Genomic DNA, 9,350 nt, shown 5'->3' with positions numbered 1-9,350 from the left:
GGAAAGCTATGGGACCCTTCATCTCCTTACTGGGATCTCTCCTGCTCATGGACACAGCCTCAGATCTGTGCTGGACTTCCTTGCCCAGCCCCTGCCCTTCCTTTACAGACATGGCAGCAGCTCAATTTGCTCAGGGGCAGCAAAATTTGCCAGCCCCATCCAAACATGCCCCAGGAATAGCCATTGACTTCCTCCCACTCTCTGCTCCCCCTGCTATTATCATTATGAACTCAGCTGTGCTTTCAGCTAAGAGGAACGGGTGACCTCTTGTCCTTTTGTATTCTGTCTGCCATGGAGAGTTATTTCTATGCTCCCTGTCTTGTGTTCCCATGTCTTTCTATGCTCCATGTCTTGTACTTCCCACAGGGTAACACCAGCTGCCATGTTACCTGATAAATAGAAGAGAGCACATGGAGCTTTTTATACCTGCAAGGCTAATACCAGCACTTAAATATCTACCCTAAACAGTGCCTTATACAGGTGCCATGTAGCAATCTCCAGGAGGAAGGGAGCAAATATTCGTGAGTTGTCTAGAACCAATTCTTCATAAGTGAGTAATGCTTCCCCATCTCCTCCAGAAGGATGCAAAGTTGGAGCCCATGCTGTGCTGATGCCTGCATATATCTGTGGATGGATTGGCATCACTGAGTCAGAGGGGCTAATACAAGTAGGAAGATGCACTGGAGCTGGGAAGTCTACACGATAAATAGAAAATTGTGCCAGGAGCTCTTAGCCAAACTGCTCAGAGTTAACCTGGGGAAAAGGAGGTGGCCAGAATTTGGAGAGGCAGAAACAGGAAGCAGTGTCTGCTGGGAATTCTTGGGATTTGAGCAATATGGTTATGCACAACACTTTTGATGGAGCAATGACCGCTAAGTCTTACAGTGTAACCATGGGTTAATTTCACGTTGTATACCTTTCATGTAAGAAAAAAAAAAAAGATGAAGGAAAGAGAATTGTTTGTAAAGGTATTAACTCAAAGAGCTAGAATCTCCAAGGCTAGAAAGAGCAAACTGTGCGTGGAGTTCTTCTAATAATGGAATGACTGTGGCCAGAGCCAGTGGCTGGGCCACTTTTACTCAGACTGAACTAATGAGTTTTATTGTGGGTTACTTCCAGGAATGTCGGTGAATGGGTACTTACAGGAGCAGAGGTGACTCACAGACAGGCATTACAACAGGCTGGAGCTGTCCTTTCCAAGTGACTTTTGTCTAAACCTCTTCCAGGCAGCTCGGCTGGTTTGTGCTTTTCCTAGCAGTTTGTCTGGTCTTGTTTGTTTGTTTGTTTGTTTGTTTTGAAGCTTGGCTTGTCTAAGCATCATCTTTGAAGCTTTAGTGCTTATTCTAGGCAGGGAGGAACCTACTGAATCTGGTCAGTTTCAGGGACTTCCTGAAGGTAATGTGAGTTGTTTACTTTCCTGCTTAAGGAGCTTCCCTGCCAGATGGAAGTTTTGACTTCAGAGGAAATTGTTACATGACACAGTTTGCACATGGGTGTTTGCCTATATCTATGTATATACTCCATGGATCCCTGGTACCAAGGAGGTTAGAAGATGTCAGATCCTCTATAACTAGAGTTAAAGATGATTATGAGTCACTATGTGGGTGCTGGGAACTGAACCCAGGTTTTCTGAAAGAACAACACATGCTCTTAACCACTCAGCTATCTTCCCAACCCCAAGGCAGGTTTTAAGGAGGGCTACATAGAGCTAGTGAAAAAGATGTCCTTAACTTCAAATAGTTAAATTTACGAAGTTCAAGTTCAGCAATCAGTACGTGGCCACTTCCACCTTGAACCAACAGTCCCTGGCAGATAGCCTGGCAGAGTTGCTCACTGCAGTATGTAGCTTTGGCATAGTCTTTGCTGATTATTTCTTGTTTTAGGCTATACATCCTGGAACTCTTTCTGTCAGAGCAACCAGCTTTCCAGATTAATTTGTTTGGTTAGGAATCGAGGAAATTGGGGCTGGTAAGATGGCTCAGCAGGTAAGAGCACCAACTGCTCTTCCAAAGGTCCTGAGTTCAAATCCCAGCAACCACATGGTGGCTCACAACCACCCATAATGAAATCTGATGCCCTCTTCTGGTGTGTCTGAAGACAGCTACAGTGTACTTATTTATAATAATAAATAAATCTTTGGGCCAAATGAGCAGGGTTGACCAGAGCAAGCAGAGGTCCTAAATGTCAATTCCCAACAACCAGATGAAGGCTCACAACTATCTGTACAGTTACAGTGTGTACTCATATACATAAAATAAATAAATTGGTCTTTAAAAAAAAAGGAATCGAGGAAATTGACTGGACTGATTTAAACAGCTTGTACAAAATCTGCTTGAAGTTGATTAAACAACCATTTTTTTTGGTTGATTGGTCATTTACAAAAGATATCACATTTATTTACTTTTACTGACAACCAAGTGATTGAGCAAGTTACAAGTGTTGAGTCTTTTTTTTTTTTTTTTTTTTTTTTTTTTTTTTTTTTTTTTTTTTTTTTTTTTACTGACAGCCAGACCAAGAGTGGGCTCATGCCTCTGAAAAGCCTCTTGCTACCCAAGCTCTGGCCTAGAGTGAGACAAAACCGTAACTAAATTGGTACTCGGGAAGGAGAAGTACATAATGAGGGAGTTAGAACAGCTGAGTAGCATCTGGTTCCTTTTCAAGGCTCCGCGGTATCTTTCAGACACTATTGAATACATTTGGACCATGGTTAAGGTCACAGAGAGTCCTTGAAGCCTTGCCAAGGCAGAGGTGGCTGTTGGAGGGTGGAAAGCTAAGAAATGACCAAGCAGACATAAAGTAACGTCAGGACAGGATGGCATTACCTCAGTCTTTTCACCTGTGTGCAAAGGTGGGCATGCACAGGTCAGAGAGCATCTTGCTGATTGGCCTGGGTTACATGTCTTATCACTCACTGCAGAGTGATGCAACTGATCTTCTCAGAATCACCTGGGTTTAGTCCCTAGTAGTGCCAAGTGTTTTGCAACTTACTTTTCTGGGGGAGATGTGTTTCTTCACAAATATCAGGATATCAACAACATACCGAGAGAGAGAGAGAGAAAGAGAGAGAGAGAGAGGAGAAAAGAAAAGGAAAATCCGTGTGACACTGCTGTCTTAGTTAAGGCCACTCCTATAAATGAAAGCACTTAATGGGGGCTGGCTTACAGTTGCAGAGATTTAGTCCATTCTCCTCATGTCAAGGAGCATGGCGGTGTGCATGGCACTGGAGCAGTTCCTGGGAGCCGCATCCTGGACCTCAGACAGAGGCAAGGACTCCCATTACATGAGCTTTTGAAACCTCCAACATCTCCAGTAGCAGACTTCCTCCAACAAGCACATACCTCCTAATTCTTTCAAATAGTGTCAACTCCCTGGTGACTAAGCATTAAAATCTGTGAGCCCATGGGGGCCATTCTCATTCAAACCATCTCAAGTACCATCAGGGTGAATCGGGGGATTGATTGGGGTTTCATAAGGTGCCCACATCAGCACAAGGAAAGATTTATAAAACCTGCATCACTGGAAGTCCCTGAACAACAGGCAGCTAGCTCCATCACATTCCCACTACCCCCGACAACCATTTACTGCTTATATAACCTCAGAGAGGGGCTTCACAGACCTTGTTACTTTTTGAGAGCTTCCAGAGTCATGTGAGCTTCCTTTGTCTTTAGGATATGTCTCAGTCTGGAGGACACAGCTATGCAGTGCACTGCTTCTATATGAAACTTTAAATCCCAGGTAGCATCAGGGACTTCCACCATGTTCTGCACCTCTGTTGATACACCCTGGAACCTCCCTAGGAAGCCCTGGCCTTGGTGGCTAAGAGGTGACAACAGAGCAGGACCTCTCTGCATTACACCATTATCCTGAGGGACTGACAGTTTAGAATGAAACTGGATCCACAATTCACAAGGCAAAAGATGTCTGGATGTGGACAGAGAGATGGCTGGTAAGGATAGAGGAATATTGTTGTTTGCCATCTGGGCAAAGTGGAGCCAAGATGAGTAGGTTCCATGGGGCTCTGGTCCAGCCATGAATGCCAAGAGTGTTACAGCTCTTAGAAGAGAAGCAAGAAGGTTTGGGTGGCTCATGCAGGGCGAGGGTAAGCAAGGTCCCAGCTGAGGTCTCTTGACAGCAACAGCTACCATAGCAGCTCCAGCACCAGAAGCAGAGGCAGCACTGGTCGTGGCAGAGACAGCAGGTCCAAGGTCCAGCGATGAATGCTTCAGGAGAGAGAACTCTTCCTCAAGTGTTGCAGCTCAGTAAAAACAGCCACTCTCAGAAGATCCTCAGTGAAATAATGTGTGCACTTTCTGAGGAGTGTGGTGAGATTTAGGGTTAGCTGTTTCCTATTGGTTCCATTTGAGATGTTAGTGATGCTCTATTTGCATGGAGGAAGGACTCCACGTGTTTTCTTTATGTGGCTGACTGCCCATGCTCCTCTCAGTGGGGTGTCCTGGTTCCATGTTCCAGAGCAGGTACAGAAATGGGTAAGGAGCAGCTCAGCTCCTGCTGATCTCAAGTCTCTGAGAATCCCTGGGGTCTGAGTCACTCCACTTTACCAGATCTTCTGTCTGATGGCATGGTCCACCTGCCTCACACCTCCTCCTTTTTGTTTTAGAAAGGAGAAGTTTCATTGGACTAACTGTCTGCTATGTTGGGAACAGTTTGGTATTGAACCAAGATCTGAATAGTAGTGATCTTTGCAAGGCTACTCAGCTACTGCTTTAGAAATTGGATACGTCAGGGTGTCAGGAGAAGCAGGGCTCCAGTGGCTAGTATGGGGACAAGAAGGAAAGCCAAGCTACCAAGTACCATGGTTTGAGTACCATGGGCTAGGGATATTGGGAGCATGAGTGCCCAGAGATCTTGCTGGAGATCTTTGAGCACTTATATGTCTTGTTCTACCAGCCTGGATTCATTGACATAGAAGCAACATTGCTCCCCCAGCAAAATGCAAGTTCCTCCCTGTTCAGCAGTCTGTATGTCTGGGGCCCTCTGGTTTGGGGAAACAGCGCCTGCTAAGGAGGCTATCTGTGTTGAAGAGACTCAAGGCTGTCTGCAGTGGAAGCCATTGCCTGGTCCTGGAAGTCACTGTCCAAATGGTATGTTTGGATGAGAGCTGCTCCAGCAGTTCCTGTTGTGACCAGTGATACAGCTAGTCTAATGAGCAGAGGGATGAAGATCTCTCTGTCTTTCAGTCTCCTCCCAGCTATAAGGTGAGTTTTTGAGGTTCATAGAGATAAACCTGGAAACAATCATTATAGAGGTACAGAAACCTTGAAAGGGGGGGTTAATGCAGGAACCCGTTAGTGCTTTTGCACCAGAGAAGAGCAGGAGGGTTAGCACATACTGGTTTGGTGGTGGTGGTATAACAGGAACGTGTAAGATGAGGTCTTGAGGAGGGTCCAACAAGGCAAAGGATGGGGGGTGTCTTAGTCAGGCCTCTCATAGGCTTTCTTCATGGTGCCAAGCCTCAACTCCTTTGCATGACCCCTTCAGTCCTGGGCCATCAATTGCAAACCGATGCTGCCCCTTCACCAATGGCCTTCCATGGCCTCTCACTGTGTCAAGCCTCAGCTGTTCTTCATGACTCCTTCATGCCTTCAAAACCAGTACCACCTGGGTGACTCTTACACATTACCAAGTCCTGCTGCAGCACAAGGTACAACCTTGGCTATCTCTGGAACAGAGTCTCTTTGCTCTCAAAAAACACTTCCCAGAAGATGTCACCTCAATGATGCTGGCCTCTTCTTAATCACTGCTAATTTCTTAGCTCCAACTAACCAGCATCAATAGCTCCAGTAATGCAAAGTTTTAGCTTTAGTAGTTCTGGTATCTTGTTAATCACACTTCAGCCCCAGCTAACCAGAACCACAGAATCTTCACATTCAAAACAACATGGCCCTGATAAGAGTCTTTAATCTTCCCTCTGAAATTTCACAAGCCAGGCCTCCATCTTCTGCGCTGTTCTCAACATGGTCTTCCAAGCTCCTACAGAACATCCCACAGAGTTCTTAACAACCAATGGTTCTTCTAGCTCAAAGTTCCAAAGTCCTTCCACAGTCCTCCCCCAAAACATGGTCAGGTTGTCACAGGAATACCCCACTCCTGGTACCAATTTGTCTTAGTCAGGGTTTCTATTCCTGCACAACATCATGACCAAGAAACAAGTTGGGGAGGAAAGGGTTTATTCAGCTTACACTTCCACATTGCTTGTTCATCACCAAAGGAAGTCAGGACTGGAACTCAAGCAGGTCAGGAAGCAGGAGCTGACGCAGAGGTCATGGAGGGATGTTCTTTATTGGCTTGCTTCTCCTGGCTTGCTCAACCTGCTCTCTTATAGAGCCCAAGACCTCCAGCCCAGGGATGGCACCACCCACAAGGGGCCCTACCCACTTGATCACTAATTGAGAAAATGCCCCACAGCTGGACCTCATGGAGGCACTTCCCCAACTGAAGCTCCCTTCTGTGATAACTCCAGCCTGTGTCAAGTTGACACACAAAACCAGCCAGTACAGGGGGGTAGATCAAAGAGAGGAATGTCTTATGCTTTCAGTGTGGGTAAGCGTCCACGGGGTTCATGAAGGAAAATGCCAATGGGAACAACTGTCAACCGTGTTCAGGAAAGGGGAGCACAGGAAAAAGCTTTGGGAGGAGTTGGGGTGAGTGGTTAAGGGAAGGAGGTACTGTAGCCAGGAGAGTGTAGCCTGGAGTTCCTTCTGAGATTGATTTTCCTGTTGAAGAATATTAACATGGGTAAAGAGATTGATTTGGAGGCAGAGACAAGCTGGTGAGAGGCATGTAGGTTGGTTATGGTGTATTTGGTTTAGCAATTAGGGTAGACCTGATCCATGACTTCTATTTCCCAACATTTGTACCAGGGACTACTGATGGAAAGCTAAGAATGAGTTTCAAGGTTGGTGAGCATGGTGCCACCGTGGCTAGTGGATTCAGTTCTGAAACTCTGATATCAGCAACATCCGCATGTGGGAGCCTCCTGGAAGCATTCACTTGTGTTTCAGTAAGGAAAACAGAGGAAAAGGCTGGGGTAGGTGGAACTGGGGTGTAGGGGGATTTCAATCCTGGTCTGACATCCTTCAAGCGGGCAGTCCTGGGTTCCTAAGGTTTTGTTATATTCCTTGTAAATATCCCTAGAGAAGACTCTCCAGTGGTGAGTGTTGGGAAGGCTACAGAGAGACTGGGCAACAGCAGAGTTAGCATGAAGAATGACAAAAAAAAGTCATAAGAATAGAGGGAGGGGAGCTTGTGGAGGGCACATGGCCTGGACAGCAGTCACCAGGTCATGGAAGTCCTTCTAGGAGATCTTATTGTTCTTTAGGGTGGTGTCTCTTCTGTCCCCTTTGCCTCCTCTGTCCTTGATTTGTCACGGAGAGGAGGGCAATCTTCTTGGTTGGTGGGGTGGTGTCAGACATCTCCGGCAGGAACTCAGCTAGGCCAAGGCTGGTCCTGTGAGAAACACAAACAAGATCCCTTCGAGTTGTAAGAAGGGAGTCTGGTCCCTTCCAAATTCCATCCAATGGATGGTGCCATCATATAAGGATAGGAGGGATTATTTCTGGTGTGTGCTAATGGAGGGAGATAGGAGGGTGTTTGGTGCTCTTGTAGATGTTAAATATATTTAGAGTAATCAGAACTGTCTTAATTGTACATTAAGTGGGTAGGTTGGAGAATGTGGGTTGTGAGAAAACCCTGCTAATTAAGGTCAAAGTCCACCATGACAATATGGGAGACTCCCTTCATTAGCAGGGCTTCTCCTTCTCTGACTTGTCTGGGGAGTTCTAAGCCCCTATACTCACCTCTCTGCCTGAGGAATGTCACCTAGCCTCAGTTAGTTTACAGGATCAATTTCTTTCCTCCTGACAAAACCTGTTCAGCCAGCACCTGAGATTCCTGAAATGCTTCCCCATGCTAATAAGGCATTCCAAGTACCCAAGCCCCCAGCCAATGACCTTTGCCTATCCTGAATGTCCCTACCCTAAATCCCCTAAAACTTTATAAGCCTTGAATCACCCTAAGTGAAGTTGATCTGCTTACTGACAGCTGGTCCCAGTGTGGTTCTTCACCATACATACTCACAGGACTTCCAAACCCCTATTCTATGGCTCTGCTCCCACTGCCCTAATGGATTGTATTGGCCAATGATCCATGAGAGCTGAAAGACCCACAGTAGGTGACATCAATTTTTTATAGGACACTGGGTTTGAGATCTTGTGGGTTGGTGCCTATAGTTTGTAAAGCTGAGGGATGCACAAGAGGAATATGTTTTATTACTTTTTGGAGTTGAGCAAGAGGGATGTGGGGGAAGCAAGCATGAAGCCCCTTGATATTGCATGTGTGTGTGTGTGTGTGTGTGTGTGTGTGTGTGTGTGTGTGTGTGTGAATAGAATTGGTCTGTTTGTTTGATAGAGGCTATCAATGTTCCTGTAGATGCAGTCTGATTGGTGAGGGTGAGCACATTTCCCTTGGATATCAGACCTGGGAGAGGGCTGTGAGATATGACATGCTGGATGTAGAGAGCAGAGGCTCTTTCCTGTAAAAGGGTGGAAACCTGTGTGAGTAGAAGGGAAAGTGCCTTGGCATCCAATTTGACAAAGGATTTGGATAGCCAGAGGAGCAAATTGGCAGCATATACATTGTCTGAAAAGAGGTGAAAGGGCCTATTGACTTACCATAGGGCTAAATAAACAGCATATAGTTCTTTATATTTTAGGGAGGAGTGATAGGGTAGTTCTTTGAATCAAACAATGGGCAGGGGGGTTCATCCTCAGGGGAGTAGTATATTTTCACTGCATGTCCCCTCTTTTCCCCATTGGTAAATATTGACAGGCTTCAATTATGGGATTTTTTAAAAAAGAGTCTGGGGCAGCCATAGCAACAGAGGGAGGGTAGAAATCCATTTTTCATTAGAGTAATGGTTGTCAATTTGTCCTGAGAATCCTATTAAGCTGACAGCAAAGTAGGAGTGGTTTTTAGGTAGCTATTGAATATCAGAGATGGAAAAGGGGTGACAAGGGTATCAGGTACATTCAGAATATACTATCAAGCTAGTATCTAGACACATGCTTGTAAAATAGTACTCTTCTCCCATCAAGATGGACAGACACCCTACTTCAAAAATCCCACTGGGCAAGGGTTCCTTATTGTCAAGAACATGTGCTTCACTGGGCCTCTAGGGGGAAGAAGCCCAACACCCTTTAACTCTTCTCCTTCCATCCATTCCACTCTCCAACCAGAGAACAGTATGTCAGCTTCTTATTGAGCTGTCCATCCCTCCTGCAGGGAGAGGACACCTGCTATAGCCACTGTCCATCCAGCTCTGGACTGCTCAG

Source organism: Mastomys coucha, unplaced genomic scaffold (genome assembly GCF_008632895.1).
Source record: "Mastomys coucha isolate ucsf_1 unplaced genomic scaffold, UCSF_Mcou_1 pScaffold20, whole genome shotgun sequence".
NCBI lineage: Eukaryota > Metazoa > Chordata > Mammalia > Rodentia > Muridae > Mastomys > Mastomys coucha.
The sequence above is the reverse complement of the archived record's forward strand: the minus strand, read 5'-3'. Positions refer to the sequence as shown.